We start from the raw sequence: 15,167 nt of genomic DNA, 5'->3' as shown, positions 1-15,167 counted from the left end.
AGAGAGAGAGGGAGGAAGCAGACTCCCCACTGAGCAGAGACCCCCTATGCGGGGCTCGATCCCAGGACACTGGGATCATGACCTGAGCCCAAGGCAGAGGCTTTAACCCACTGAGCCACCCAGGCGCCCCTCAAAATAAAATCCTTTTTTTTTTTTTTTTAAAGATTTTATTTATTTATTTGACAGACAGAAATCACAAGTAGGCAGAGAGGCAGGCAGAGAGAGAGGAGAAAGCAGGCTTCCTGCTGAGCAGAGAGCCTGATGCGGGGCTCGATCCCAAGACCCTGGGATCATGACCTGAGCCGAAAGCAGAGGCTTTAACCCACTGAGCCACCCAGGCGCCCCTCAAAATAAAATCTTAATAAAAATAAATTCTAGCTGGGTTATGGACATTGGGGAGGGTGTGTGCTATGGTGAGTGCTGTGAAATGTGTAAGCCTGATGATTCACAGATCTGTACCTCTGGGGCAAATAATACATTTTATGTTAATAAAAAAATTCTAGTTTATTAACATATATGGTAAAATTGGCTTTAGGTATAGAATTTAGTGATTCATTGCTTAATATAACACCCAGTGCTCATCACAGGTGCCCTCCTTAATACCCATCATCCATCTAGCCCATTCCTCACTCACCTCCCTCCGTCAACCCTCAGTTTGTTTTCTATAGTTAAGGGTCTCTTAAGGTTTCCTTCCCCTTCTTTCTTTTTTCCCCCTACCCCTATGTTCATCTGTTTTGTTTTTTAAATTCCACACAAGAGTGAAATCGTGGTATTTGTCTTTCTCTGGCTGACCTATTTTGCTTAGCATAATACACTCTATCTTTATCCACATCGTTGGAAATGGTAAAATTTCATTCTTTTTGATGGCTGAGTAATATCCTGCTCTCTTTCATTTACTGTTTGCATGGAATATCTTTTTCCATCTCTCTGTTTTCAGTTTATATGTGTCCCTGTAGCTAAAGTGAATCTCTTGTAGTGAACATATTATTGGATCTTGTTTTTAATGTACTCACAGACTCATGTCTTTCATGGAAGAATCCAGCCCATTAACATTTAAACTATTATTGATACGTAAGGGCTTACTGTTGCCATTTTACTGTTTTCTGACTTTTTTATTTCCTTTGTTCCATTCTTCCTTTCTTGCTGTCTTTTCATGATTTAATGATTTTTTAAAAAATAGTGGTATGCATTGAATCTTTTTATCTTTTTTTTTTTTTTTTTTTTTTTTTTTATTTGACAGACAGAGATCACAAACAGGCAGAGAGGCAGGCAGAGAGAGAGGAGGAAGCAGGCTCCCTGCTGAGCAGAGAGCCCGATGCGGGGCTCGATCCCAGGACCCCGAGATCATGACCTGAGCCGAAGGCAGCGGCTCAACCCACTGAGCCACCCAGGCGCCCCTCTTTTTATCTTTTAAGTATCTACTAGAGCTGTCTTCTTTTTGGTTGTATGAGGTTTACAGAAAAGCAAAACAGCTTATTTTAAGCTGATAACAACATATTCAACACTTGCTCATCCCATCTTTTATATTATTGATGTCACAATTTACATATTTTTATATTGGGTAGTCATTAGCAAAATATTGTAGCTATAGGTATTTTTAATTTTTAAAAATTTTTAAAGATTTTATTTATCCATTTGAGAGAGCATGCGCACAAGAGGCGGGGAGGTGTAGAGAGAGTGAGAAGTAGACCGCCCCCCCGGAGTAGGGAGCCTGATGCAGAGCTGGATCCCAGAACCCTGAAATCATGACCTGGGTTGAAGGCAGACACTCAACCCCCTGAGCCACCCAGGCACTTGTAGGTATACTTACTTTTAATAGTTTTGTTTTTTAACTTTTATATTAGAGTTGAAAGTGATATGCACACCTTCAGTACAATATTAGTCTGTATTTGAGTATATACTTGCCTTTGTCGGTGAGTGTTACAATTTTATATGTTTCCATGTTATTAATTAGTATCCTTTCATTTCAGTTTGAAGAACTCTCTTTAACAATTCTTGAAAGGCAGGTGTGGTAGTGAGTAACTCCCTCAGCTTTTGTTTGGGGAAGTCTTTATCTCTTGTTTTGTGAAAGTTTCTTTTTTAAAAAAACTAATACTTTTTGTTTTTTAAAGATTTATTTATTTGACAAAGAGCACACGTAGGCAGAGTGGCAGGCAGAGGGAGAGGGAGAAGCAGGCTCGCTGATTAGCAGGAAGCCCAATGTTGGGCTCCATCCCAAGACCTTGGGATCATGACCTGAGCTGAAGGCAGACACTTAACCAACTAAGCCACCTAGATGCCCCAATACTTTTGTTATTTTGTTTTTGTTTTTTTTTCTTACTTTGAGCAATTTTATATTGTTAGAAAAACTGAGTGGAAAGTAGAGAGTTCCCATATACCCTCTCTTATTCCCTCCAGTTTTCTCTAGTATTGTTATCATTCATTAGTGTAGTATATTTGTTATGGTTGATGTGCCAATATTGATATATTATTATTAACTATAAATTCCATAGTTAACAATAGGGTTTATTCTTTGGGTTGTGAAAATGTGTATGTATCCACCATTGCAGTATCATACCGAATAGTTTCACTGCCCTAAAAATACCCTGTGCTCCATCTATTCATCTCTCTCTCCCCTGAACTCCTGTTAATCACTGATCTTCTTACTGTCTCCCTAATTTTCTCTTTTCTAGAATGTCATATAGTTGAAATCATACAATGTGTAGCCTTTCAGATTGGCATTTTTCCATTAGCAGTATTTGTGTAAGTTTCCTTTATATAAATTTCTTTTCATGGTTTGATAGCTTGTTTCTTTTTATTACTGTGTAATATTTTGTTGTGTTGATGTATCACAGTTCATCCATTCACCTATGGAAGAATATCTTGCTTCCAATTTCTAGTAATCATGAATGAAGCTACTATAAACCTTTGTGCAACTTTTTGTGTGGACCTAAGTTTTCAATTCATTTAGGTAAATTGCCTTTTTAACTTTAATACCTAGGCACACACATTTTTATATATCTGTAAAGCTTGTTTTTATTTAATTGTAATACACATTTTGTCTTGCTCTTTAATTTTAAGATACCGTAAACAGACCATATTTGTCCATTTTCTAAATGTACTTAATATTCTAATGAAAAAAGTGGATGTGGCTTCCCATTCTTTTGTTATTGGTTAACTGCTTTTTAATTTTTTCTCCCTAAAATAAAATGCTTTTGTGCATATAGATTTCCCCTTTTTATATTGCTTTAGTATATATTTCAAGGAGAAATTCCAAAGAATAGGGTTAGTAGGTCAAGAAGTCAAGGCCATTTTTTTAGGTAGTTCTTTATGTACTAGGACTGCAGATCCAGATCCTGTTCTGTGTACACTGGAGATTTACTATAGTTTATATTGCTATCCAGGAAAGAGTAACACTGGTTATATGTATAATTCTGAGGTCTAACTTTTTTGTTTTTAAGTTTCTCAGTGGTTTCACTTAAGAAAGTGGTCATACTGTGTTCTTTTGAAAACACAAGAAATTAATGTATGTCATCTGGATCTTCTGTTCTTGATTACTTCAGAACTTTATGTAATAGTTTATTGAAGGCCTTAGATATAGTTTTGATACATGCTTAATTTCCTCTTATTATGATATAGTCTGAGTGTGCATTTAGTCTAGTTAAATAAGATTCTTTCACATATACTTCCTTTTATAGGCAGGGAAACATGCTTTCCTTGAGACAGCATGCTCTTGGATATAGCCCTAAGGGTAATAATTAAACTCTTGAGACCTGCAGTAACTTCTTTTTTTGCAAGTTAACTACCAGTAGAATTACTGGATCAATTTTTTTTTTTTTTGTAGGTCATAAAATTGGACTTTTTGAAGGTATATTTCAAATACAGAAATTTAAAGTTAGGAAAATACATTTCTAGCTAAACCATGTACCCTTATTTTTGGTACAAAAAATTTTGGTCAGCGTTACTGTGCATATTTTTGGCCTATTTTCATTTCTACTTAGGGCATCATGGCTGAATGGAGAAAGTGTGGAGGACCTGAGTTTGAATTCTGTTCTACTTACCAGCTTCGAGGCTTTGAGTTACCTGCTCAGCGTGTTTGAGCCTTAGACTCCTCAGCTGTAGAAGAGAAGTATTGAATCCTTGCAGTTGTTCTGAAGAATAAATCAGAGAATGGGTACTTGACAGCATGTGTTTATATTAAATAACATGTATTTATTTCTGTTTGAAATTGTGGTCTCCTTTTGTTAGATATTCAGTATCTAAATACTTTTTCTTTCAGCACACTTTTTTTTTTTTTTAAAGATTTTTTTTTAATTTATTTATTTGACAGAGAGAGATCACAAGTAGATGGAGAGGCAGGCAGAGAGAGAGAGAGAGAGAGAGAGGGAAGCAGGCTCCCCGCCAAGCAGAGAGCCCGATGCGGGACTCGATCCCAGGACCCTGAGATCATGACCTGAGCCGAAGGCAGCGGCTTAACCCACTGAGCCACCCAGGTGCCCTCAGCACACTTTTTTAAAAAAGATTTATTTATTTGACAGACAGAGATCACAAGTAGGTAGAGAGGCAGGCAGAAAGAGAGGAAGGGAAGCAGGCTCCCTGCTGAGGAGAGAGCCCGATGTGGGGTTCGATCCCAGGACCCTGAGATCATGACCTGAGCTGAAGGAAGAGGCTTTAACCCACTGAGCCACCCAGGTGCCCCTCAGCACACTTTTTATAGTTCTTTTCATAGTTCATAGTTCAGGGTTTTTTTTTTTTTTTTTAAAGAGTGTTATTAATTTGTCATGTAGAAAATATGTGTTTGTTATCAGGCTTTAGGTTTTCTGCTGAATTGTGTTTCAAAACCAGTCAGTTCCTCCTAGAGTTGGTATGAAGTTGTCTTCATGGTGTTATTTATAATTTCCAAGTTTACCATATAGAAAGATGGGTTGTTAAAGAAACGCTGGAAAAGGACTACACCAGTGAGTTGTTTATTAGTCTTCCTGTAATGGAAGAAACACAGTTTGTTATACAAACTGACCTTCCTTCCTTCTTTCTTTAAAGATGTTATTATTTATTTATTTTCCAGAGAGAGAGAGAGAGAGAGAGAGAGAGAGAGAGAGAGCGCGCACGCAAGCCAGCACAAACTGGTGAAGCAGCAGACAGAGGGAGAACCAGGCTCCTCACTGAGCAAGGAGTCCAGTGTAAGACTCAGATGCTTAACAACTGAGCCACCCAGGTGTCCTAGACTTTTATTCATTTGGGAAGCACATGTACCTGGGGTTGGGGGGATGCAGGGGGACGGGGTAGAAGGGAGAGGGAGAGAGAATCTTAAGTATGCTCCATGAGATCATGACCTGAGCCAAAATCAAGAGTCAAATGCTTTAATTGACTGAGCCACCCAGGTGCCCCTACAAACTGACTTTTTACTGACAGCATTACCCCTACTCTTTCTGTAGTCTTACTTGGAATTGAGGATTTGGTCAGTGTCTTCTTAGAGTTGCCATATGTCAGATTCACTTTCTTTGATTATTTTTTCTATTCAAGGGTGGAAGTAAATATTAGGATATTATCAATACTTGATTTTAATGTGTTATTCCCTTATGGTCACACCTTAGTAAGTTTTATTATTTTCTTTTTTATTTATAAATTGAATTTAATTTTCCATGTTGGGCCAAAAAAAGGTCTAATTCTGTCATTTCTTGTTTTAGAGAAAACCAGAACAACTCCTTTTTCCCTCCCCAGGGAGTTCATATATATCATATATATATGATTTTTTTTTAAAGATTTTATTTATTTATTTGACAGTAATAGAGAGATAGCAAGAGCAGGAACACGAGCAGGGGGAGTGGGAGAGGGAAGGCAGGCTTCCTGCTGAGTAGGGAGCCTGATGTGGGCTTGATCCCAGGACCTGAGCCTGAGCTGAAGTCAGACACTTAATGACTGAGCCACCTGGGTACCCTGGGAATTTGTATTTTTGTTCCTTTTTATTTTGTAAAGAGTGTATGGGAGAATTCCAGAGCCTAAAAGAATAAAATACTAAATAAGTAAATACGTGAATTCTCCAGCCTGGAGAAATCATCTTATCTAAGGTTGGTAGTTATGCTGGTCCCTCCTTTCTCCCCAGGTGATGACCTTTTGGGGGTCAGTGAACTCTGCTACTCAAAACTATCTGGCAGCTTCATAGGCATGTTTATTAATGGAGTGGGTACAGTTAAGAGATTTTCTTCTGGTTGAATGATGAAGCCATTTTTGTGAATATTTTTCTCTATTTTGATCTGGGACTAAATTTCTGTATTCATATTCTTTTGAAAAGCAAAGGAATACTTTTCTTAAAAATGGAAATTAATAGTTGCATTAATTAATAACAACAAAAAGTCCATCTTTGTTAAGTATATTTGGGGGCAGGTCACTTAAAAAAATAGTTTTTGGGGGCGCCTGGGTGGCTCAGTGGGTTAAAGCCTCTGCCTTCGGCTCGGGTCATGATCCCAGGGTCCTGGGATCGAGCCCCACATCGGGCTCTCTGCTTGGCAGGCAGCCTGCTTCCTCCTTTCTCTCTCTGCCTGCCTCTCTGCCTACTTGTGATCTCTGTCTGTCAAATAAAAAAAACAAAAACAAAACAAAACAAAAAACAGTTTTTGAGTGAGATTCTCTTTAGTGCAAGATTTCTTTTTTAATTTTATATTGCCATAAAAATTCTTTTTAGGGGGATGACTTACATATAGGCTTTGGGGGGCAGTAATAGAGTTGAGAAGGAAAAAAATTTTAAAGATTTTATTTATTCGAGAGAGAGAAAAAGAGTGTACAAGCTCAGGGAGAGGGACAGAGGGAGAAGCATGTTCCCCGCTGAGCAGGGAGCCCAGTTGTAGGGCTTCATCCCAGGACCCTGGAATCATGACTTGAGCCAAAGGCAGACACTTAACTGAGTCACCCAGGCGCCCCAGAGTTGAAAGGAAAATCCTAAGTTAGAGAACATGAATTCCTTCAGAAGACATTTGAAAATTTATTTTGTGTCAGGAAGTGTAACTTGGCTGTGAATTTAAAAGGTGATTAAAGTGCTGCTCTCTGTTCTTATACTTCTGCTCATACTCTAGTGGGAACAGTAGGTAAGTAAGGAAACAGTGGGTTGCTGCAGATGAAACCATGATAACACACAGAGGTAATTACCCTATCTTAGGATGCTTCTTGGAGGAGATGGGGATGGATACCTGACTGGAGTTCTGAAAAAGGAGAAAGTTAGTAAAATGAAAGTGGAGGTGGTTCCAGACCGCGTGCAACATGGAAGACACCTGGAGAGACGAGAGGGAGCTGAGTACATTGGGTAGTCTAGAATTTAGTGTACCTGAAGTGGCTTTCTGGTAAGGAGAAGATTGGATGCTTTTTGTGCTGCACTGAGGAGTTTTTATTTTATTCTGCAAGCTGTGAGCAGTCATTTTAAGATCTTAAGTAGGGGTGAGACATTACCTTGTTTTAACTTGAGCTTTAATTAAATGGTTTTAAAAATTACAAATATAAAAATATAAGTTTGTCTTGACATGGTGAAAGACTCGATGAAAATTTAAAGAATCAAAATCACACTCCACTATCTCAGTTCATTTCTTGTCTGCTGAAGGCTTTTATTTAGCTCAGGTGTTAGCAAACTTTTTTGGTCTCAGGGCTCCTTTATACTCTTAAACGTCAAGTACTTAATTCCATGTACAACCTTAATTTTCTTTTGACATGTTTCATAACATAGTTACAGGTTCCAGGGATTAAGTGTAGACATCTTTGGTGGTGGGAGACATTATTCTACTTTACCACCATAATTTACTTAACCTCTTTTTAGAATGATTGATTGAGCAAGGCAGAGGGAGTCAGAATCCCAAGCAGACTCCACACTGGGCATGGAGCCTGATGAGGGGCTTGATCCCATACCCTGAGATCATGACTTGAGCTGATATCAAGAGTTGGACACTTAACCGACTGAGCCACCCAGGTGCCCCTACTTACCCTACCTTTTGAAAAGAGAGGAATTTTTAGGCATAAGTTTCAGGTCTGACTTGGTTGCCAAACTTAATTCTTATCTCTAGATTGAAAATTTTCTTTTGAATACATACCCTTCTGTTTAACTTTTTCAAAAGGTAATTTAAGCCACTGTTTTCTGATATTCTGATAGCCATTTTCTTACTGACAAGGATTCCTCTCAATGCCTTTTGTATTTTCCATTTACCTAAGCTTGAGAAGAGGCAAAAAAAAAATTTTTTTTAAAGAGTTAAAAAACAAAGGTTACCATGTCATGGTCATTGTTTAATGCAGAGAAAGAGGGCATCTGGAAACAGTTACAGAATTGTGACCTTGGATGGTTTTAAAAATTTTGTTTTGGGTCACTTGTTCCATTTTAGAAAATCTTTATTAAACTAAAATCTAATGGTGTTATGTTTTTCTGTATCTTGTTTCTGGTGCCTTCTGGCCACTCTTGGGTTAATAGGGGGATATGTCATCTGATCTGTCAATTTATATAATTTTTTTTTTTTTTTTTTTCCCAGTTTCCTTCATGGTGTGAGGAGAAATATAACTTAAGGAAGAATAGTGATTTTTTAGGTTTGGTAAAGAAAGAGTTCTTCAGGATAGAATAAACCCAAATTGTGACACCTTTTTGTTCTGCTATTTGCATAGTTTTGTAGACGGAGATAGATGAACATACTTGCAGTCTAAGCATTGGGATGCTATATTAATCATTGCTCTGTAGGGGAAACCCCTGGAGATTTCTTCATCTGTAAAATGGATGTGATAAATTTTCTGTTTTAGGGTAGGGTTGTGAAATGTAGCTTGGCAGGCTCATGAGCTAAGAATGGTTTTTACATTTTTGAATAGTTTTGAAAAGTTATTTTGTGACATATGAATGTAAATGATATGACATGTACATTTCAGTGTCCACGAATAAAACTTAATTCGTATACAGCCATACCCATTCACTTACGTATTGTCTAAGGGCAGTTTTGCACCATAGTGTCAGAGTTAAGTAGCTGTACCAGATGCCTTTTATGGCCTGCAAAGTCTAAAATGTTTACTATCAGGACTTTTACAGAAAAAGTTTGTTGATTCTGCCTGAGGGTCCTGAACACTGACTAGTTCTTGTATGCTCTTGAAGCTGTTTCCCCAGATTGCTTATTAAGTGGTTAAAAATTAAATGGTCAATGACTATCTAAAGGGCCTTTATGATGTCTACTACTAGAGATAAACATTGATATGTAATTTATTTTCATTTATTTCTGAAGAAATGTGCTACTGTTGAAAGGCAGGTGTATTCATTTGCTAGGGTTTCCATAAAATACCACAGACCGGGTGGCTTAAACAACAGAAATTTATTTTCCCACAATTGTGGAGGCTAGAGGCCCAACACCAAGGTGTTGGCAGTTTTGGTTTCTCCTGAGGTCTCTCTTCTTGGCTTGTAGACCTTTTGTTTATTGCTGTGTCCTCACATGGCCTTTTTTCTATGCATGTGCATCTCTGGTGTCTTCCTCTTTTTATAAGAATACTAGTCATATTTGATAAGGGCCCTGCCATTATGAATTTACCTCATTAATAGCCCTGTCATCAAATTTAGTACTCAACATTCTAAAGTACTTGGAGTTAGGGCTTTAACATGAATTTTGGGAGACAGAGTTCAGTCCATGACACCAAAGAATTTCTTTCTTTCTTTCTTTTTTTCCTCAAGATTTTATTTTATTTATTTGATAGAGATCACAAGTAGGCAGAGAGGCAGGCAGAGAGAAAGGGGGAAGCAGGCTCCCTCCCGAGCAGAAAGCCTGACGTGGGGCTCGATCCCAGGACCCCCAGATCATGACCTGATCCGAAGGCAGAGGCTTTAGCTCACTGAGCCACTCAGGTGCCCCAGGATTGATTGATCAATTGATCGATTGATTTCTTTCTAAGATTTAAAAAATTAATTTGAGAGGGTATGTGCACATGTTGGGGGGGGTTGGGGACAGAGGGAGAGGGAGAAGCAAATTTCCACTGAGTGGGGAGCCTGAAGCGGGGCTCAATCCTAGGATCCCAAGATCATGGCCTGAGCTGAAGGCAGATACTTAACCTACTCAGCCACTCAGGTGACCCAGTACCAAGGAATTTCTAATGGAAGCTTCATTTAATCATCAGGTAAAATTTGAGGATGTACTACATGACAGGCACTGTTAGAGGTATGTGTGGTGAACAGGACAGATAAGGTTTGCATTTTTGGAACTGATGATGTAGTGGGGGAAGATAGATAATAAAAAAGGAAACAAGTAAAAATATGATTTCTGGGGCTCCTGGGTGGCTTAAATGGTTAAGCATCTGCCTTCAGCTCAGGGGTCCTGGGATTGAGCCCCACACTGGGCTCCTTGCTTGGTGGGGAGCCTGTTTCTCCCTCTCCCTCTACTATTCCCCCTGCTTGTGCTCTCTCACTCTCTGTCAAATAAATAAAATGATTTCAGAGAGTGGTAAGTGCTATGAAGGAAATTAAACAGTGTAAAGTGCTATCAGTGACTGGTATGGAGGGTGGGGTAATGCTGTGTTAGGTAAGGATGGTCGTGTAAGTGTTTTTGGAAAGGTGACTTTAGGGACCAGGTCTTTTTTCAGGTCTTGATGACTATCAGGATTGGTATAGACAAGGATCAGAAGAATAACTGAACAGGTTAGGGAGCTTTATGAGTTAAATTGCAGAGGTTGATAAGGACCAAATCATGAAGGGCCTTGTGGAGATTATGGAAAAGATTCTGGTTTTCTTTTGCACAAGGAATAAAATATACTGGAGGTATTTTAGCGGGGATAATTGGTATGATTTTTCTGTTTGAAAGAACACTTTGTATAGACTGCAGGTTTGAGAATAGAAACAAGGAGACCCATTAGGGGATTATCAAAACCCATTAGGGGATTATCTTCTTGGTTAGAGATACCGATAACCTGGCCTAAGAAGTGATAGAGAAAAGGAAAAGAAAAGAATTTGAGAGGTATTTTGGAGGTAAAATCTGTAGCATTTGCTAATGGGTTGGATATAGGAATTTGGGATAAGGGAGAAATATCTTTAGCAATAATGTGTAATACTGTCCACTAGGGCTAGTAAATCTGTGTATTTAGCAAATTGATTGCTGTATGAGCAAGTTGGAGAATATAACTTGGACAGTTAAAGCCTTAAATCATTAAATAGGAAAACATAAGGCAAATACACAGTGGTTTGGTTTAATTCAGTGTCCCAGCTGACAGGCTTACAACTATTTGAAAATAGGGAATGTAGGAAATTCATAGGGAATTCATAGTTTGCCAGAAAGTGTGCCTTTGGGACAAATAACTTGTCTGGAACTAAAAAGCCCTGGACACTCTTACAAAAAAATAAATGTCAGGTTTGATGGAATGACTATGAATGCCATTAAGTGATTTTCTTTAGAGCTAAAGCTCTTTATTGCAAGGTAAATATTTTTAAAGTGGAGCAGCCCTTAGGTGAAAGTTGGTATGATATGTTAACATAATGATAGATAAAGATGAACTACCTAGATGAACTAGGTTAAGACTGTCTTTTTGGGAATTTAAACATTCTCTACCAAGAATTTGAACTCAGTAGGGGAGTCAGAGTTGTGAGATCTGGATCTGATTTTTTTTTTTTTTCAAAGACTTTATTTATTTATTTGACAGAGAGAGAGATCACAAGTACGCAGAGAGGCAGGCAGAGAGAGAGAGGGGGAAGCAGGCTCCCCAGGGAGCCCAGTGCGGGGCTCGATCCTAGGACTGTGAGATCATGACTTTGAGCTGAAGGCAGAGGCTCAACCCACTGAGCCACCCAGGTTCCCCTGGATCTGATTTTTGCTATATATTTTTGTGGTTAGATCTCCACCTCTGAGGCTCAGGTCCTCTATCCATAAGATAGGCATCTAATAGAAGACATTCAGGGACATAGTAATTCAGAAATCTGAAAAATAGAATGTACAAAAGTAAGGCTAATATAATAATAGCAACCTTCTTTATTTCAAGATGACCAAGTTTTGTTTTCCTTTCCTTGTGAAGAGTTAGAAATTAAAGGATTTAGTAGTGTTACTTTCTTATTTAGGGAGAATATAGCAATTCTAAAAGCATTTGCAAAGAACAGCTCTTTGAGAATCACTTAAAAAACTTGCTTGTGGAAAGAGATTTTATTTATTTTTTTTCCTTTTTTTTTTTTTTTTAAGATTTTATTTATTTGACAGAGAGAGATCACAAGTGGGCAGAGAGGCAAGCAGAGGGAGAGAGAGAGAGGAAGAAGCAGGTTCCCTGTGGAGCAGAGAGCCCGATGTAGGACTTGATCCCAGGACCCTGAGATCATGACCTGAGCTGAAGGCAGAGGCTTAACCCACTGAGCCACCCAGGTGCCCCAGAGATTTTATTTTTTTTTAAAAAGATTTTATGTATATATTTGAGAGAGAGATAGCAAGAGAGAGTACAAGCAAAGTGGAGGGGGTTGCGGGGAGAGGGAGAAGTAGTCTCCTTGCTGAGCAGGGAACCTGACACAGAACTTGATCTTGATCCTGATCATGACCCGAGCTGAAGGCAGAGGCTTAACCAACTGAGCTACCCAGGTGTCCCAGAAAGGGATTATATTATGACAGTCCAAAGTTTGTCACATGGCATTAGCAAACAGTAGCTTATATTCTGTGAGACATGTAACTCAGCTATCCACATACTGTTGATATGCGTTATTTGGAAATGTTAAAACTAAAAATCATTTTCAGTGATTTGTCTCTATAAAGGTCTGGCTTAAGAGAGTTGTATGTGATAAACAGGCTATACTATATACAACAATTATATGTATAAAATAGTTTAACTCCTTTATTACATTAAAAATGTGACTTTGGAGTTGTCATTTTATGATGAGTCTTTTAATTCTGTCATTGTGTGTATATGAGGGATGAGACCACTACTCATGTAAAATCAATGTAAAAAAAAATGTAAAAATGCAAAATACCACATCAACAGAATGAAGGAATAAAACATGCACATCACAAATGATGCAGAAAAAGCATCTGACAAAATTCAGTGCCCTCTCATGATAAAAACACTCCGTAAAATAGGAACAGAAGGAAACCTTCATAGAAGTCATATGGGAAAAAAAACTGCATAGCAAACATCATACTCAATAGTAAAGACTGAAAACTCTTCCTCTAAGATCAGAATTTTGTACTTCATATATCTGTTCTAAGATAAATTTAATAAATTTAAAGATTAACAAATAATGAAATTAATCCCAAGCTCTGAATATAGTGTTTTATTACCAAAAGCATTAAGTGTAAGCACCTTTTAAAAATTTCCAAGGATTTGGAACATAGCAAGAAATTAAGTATTCCTTTCTGCATTTCAATACAGTGTCCTTCATTATCTTTTTTTAAAAATTTTCCTTATTTGTTCATGAGAGACAGAGGGAGTAGAGGCAGATGGAGAAGCAAGCTCCCCGGGAAGCAAGGAGCCGGATGCGGGACTGGATTCCAGGACCACGGGATCATGATCTGAGCTGAAGGCAGATGCTCACTTGACTGAGCCACCCAGGCGCCCCATCCTTCTTTATCTCTTAAAATCTTTTTTTGATGTAAAGTTTGTTCTGTCTAGTATCAGTACAGCCATTCCTGCACTCTGTTGGTTGGTGTTTGTGTGAAATATCTTTTCCTATCCTTTCACTTTCAGCCTGTTTGTGCTATTTTCTATATACCCAGTAGCTTTTTTTGTTCCTTCCTGCATTCCTGTTTGTGTTTGTTGATTAACAACAACAAAAACATGCAGTGATTTGCAGTGCATTGTTTAAATTCCTTAATGTTGGGGATGCCTGGATGGCTTAGTCGGTTAGGTGGCTGCTTTTGGCTCAGGTCATGACCCCAGGGTCCTGGGATCAAGTTCTGCATTGGGCTTCTTGCTCAGTGGGGAGAGTCTGTTTCTCCCTCTGCCTGCAGCTTTACCTGCTTTTACTCTTTCTCTCTCTGACAAATAAGTAAATAAAACCTTTTAAAAAAAAGTTACAGTAGTACTAGCTGTTAAACTAACAATAGTTTTTTTCCTTTAAATGTATTAGTTTCTTGGGACATGGGTGGCTCAGTCGGTTGGGCATCTGGCTGTTGATTTTGGCTCAGGTCATGATCCTTGCCCTGGGATTGAGCCCTGCACTGGGCTCCATGCTCAGTGGGGAGTCTCCTTGCGGATTCTCTCCCTCTCTCTTTGTCCCTCGCACTCACAAGCACGTGTGCTCGCCTGCTCTCTCTCTCTCTCAAATCAATCTTAAAAGAATGTATTAGTCTCTTAAATCACATAGAAAATGAATACAGTTACAAACCATTTATAATTATTTATGATTCTTTATTTCTCTGTATAGTTTCAGAGTATTATCTAGTTCCTTTTCATTTCACCTTGTAGAATTCCCTTGTAGTGCAGGTCTAGTGATCACAGACCACTTCAGCTTTGTTTATTTGCATATGTCTTGATTTCTCCCTCACTCCTGGAGGGTAGTTTTGCTGGATGTAGGAGTATAGGCTGACGGTTTTTAAGAGGAGGTAATTAAGAGGACATGACCAGTAGCTGACCTGTATGCCAAACCTGGGCATTTGGAGGTTTCTCACCCCATCTTATGTTCTTAAACTTTTCATGATTTCTGGAAGACCTTTGAGGGTCTCTTCATTCTACTTCTTTTCTTTCTGTCTTTTGGTTTGCATAAGGTCTTATCTATATCCAAGTTTGCTTATTTTTTGTTCTGCAATTCTGTTATGCCCATCTAATGACTTTTAAGTTTGTTATTATACTTTTTAATACCATAATTTCTGTTGGACTCTTTTTTTCTAATTTGTCTCTATTGATATTTTCTGATGTGACATTGTTGTTAAGTTTTTATTTACTTATTTAAGTAATCTCTAAACCCAGTGTCAGGCTCAAACTCATGACCCATGAGATCAAGAGTCAGGTGCTCCTCCACCTGAGCTCGCTGATGTGACTTTGTTTTCATGCCTTCCTTCAGTTCTTTAGTCATAATTTCCTTTAGTTGTATGAGCATATATATAATGGCTACAGTATAGTCTTTATTTGATAAATCTGACATCTAGTCTTTCTCACATATTTTCTGTTGCCTATTTTTTTCCCCCTCGTGTAGTGACGAGAACTTTGGAGACTTACTCTTTTACCTTTTCCTTGTGTTGAGAACTTTGAAGATTTACCCTTTTAGCAACTCTCAAAGATACAATACAGTTTTA

General features: G+C 38.3%; 1 protein-coding gene across 3 annotated transcripts in view; it reads left to right on the top strand.

The window, feature by feature from the left end:
• The window catches only part of LOC111159739 (adiponectin receptor 2), a 104,324-nt gene that overhangs the window by 30,907 nt on the left and 58,250 nt on the right, over positions 1-15,167 (top strand). Inside the window, exon 1 of one of the 3 annotated variants that reach the window (XM_022522317.1) lies at positions 5,177-5,194. The exons of the other annotated variants lie outside the window; for them this stretch is intronic. The gene's annotated coding sequence lies outside the window, so the exon portion shown is untranslated. Of the gene's footprint in view, positions 1-5,176; positions 5,195-15,167 lie in introns of those variants that run through there. 3 annotated transcript variants of the gene reach the window in all.

The sequence above is a fragment of the Enhydra lutris genome, unplaced genomic scaffold (assembly GCF_002288905.1).
Source record: "Enhydra lutris kenyoni isolate GAN:26980312 unplaced genomic scaffold, ASM228890v2 scaffoldscaffold69, whole genome shotgun sequence".
Taxonomy (NCBI): Eukaryota; Metazoa; Chordata; class Mammalia; order Carnivora; family Mustelidae; genus Enhydra; species Enhydra lutris.
Note: the sequence above shows the minus strand (reverse complement) of the source record. Positions and strands in the feature narration are given on the sequence as shown.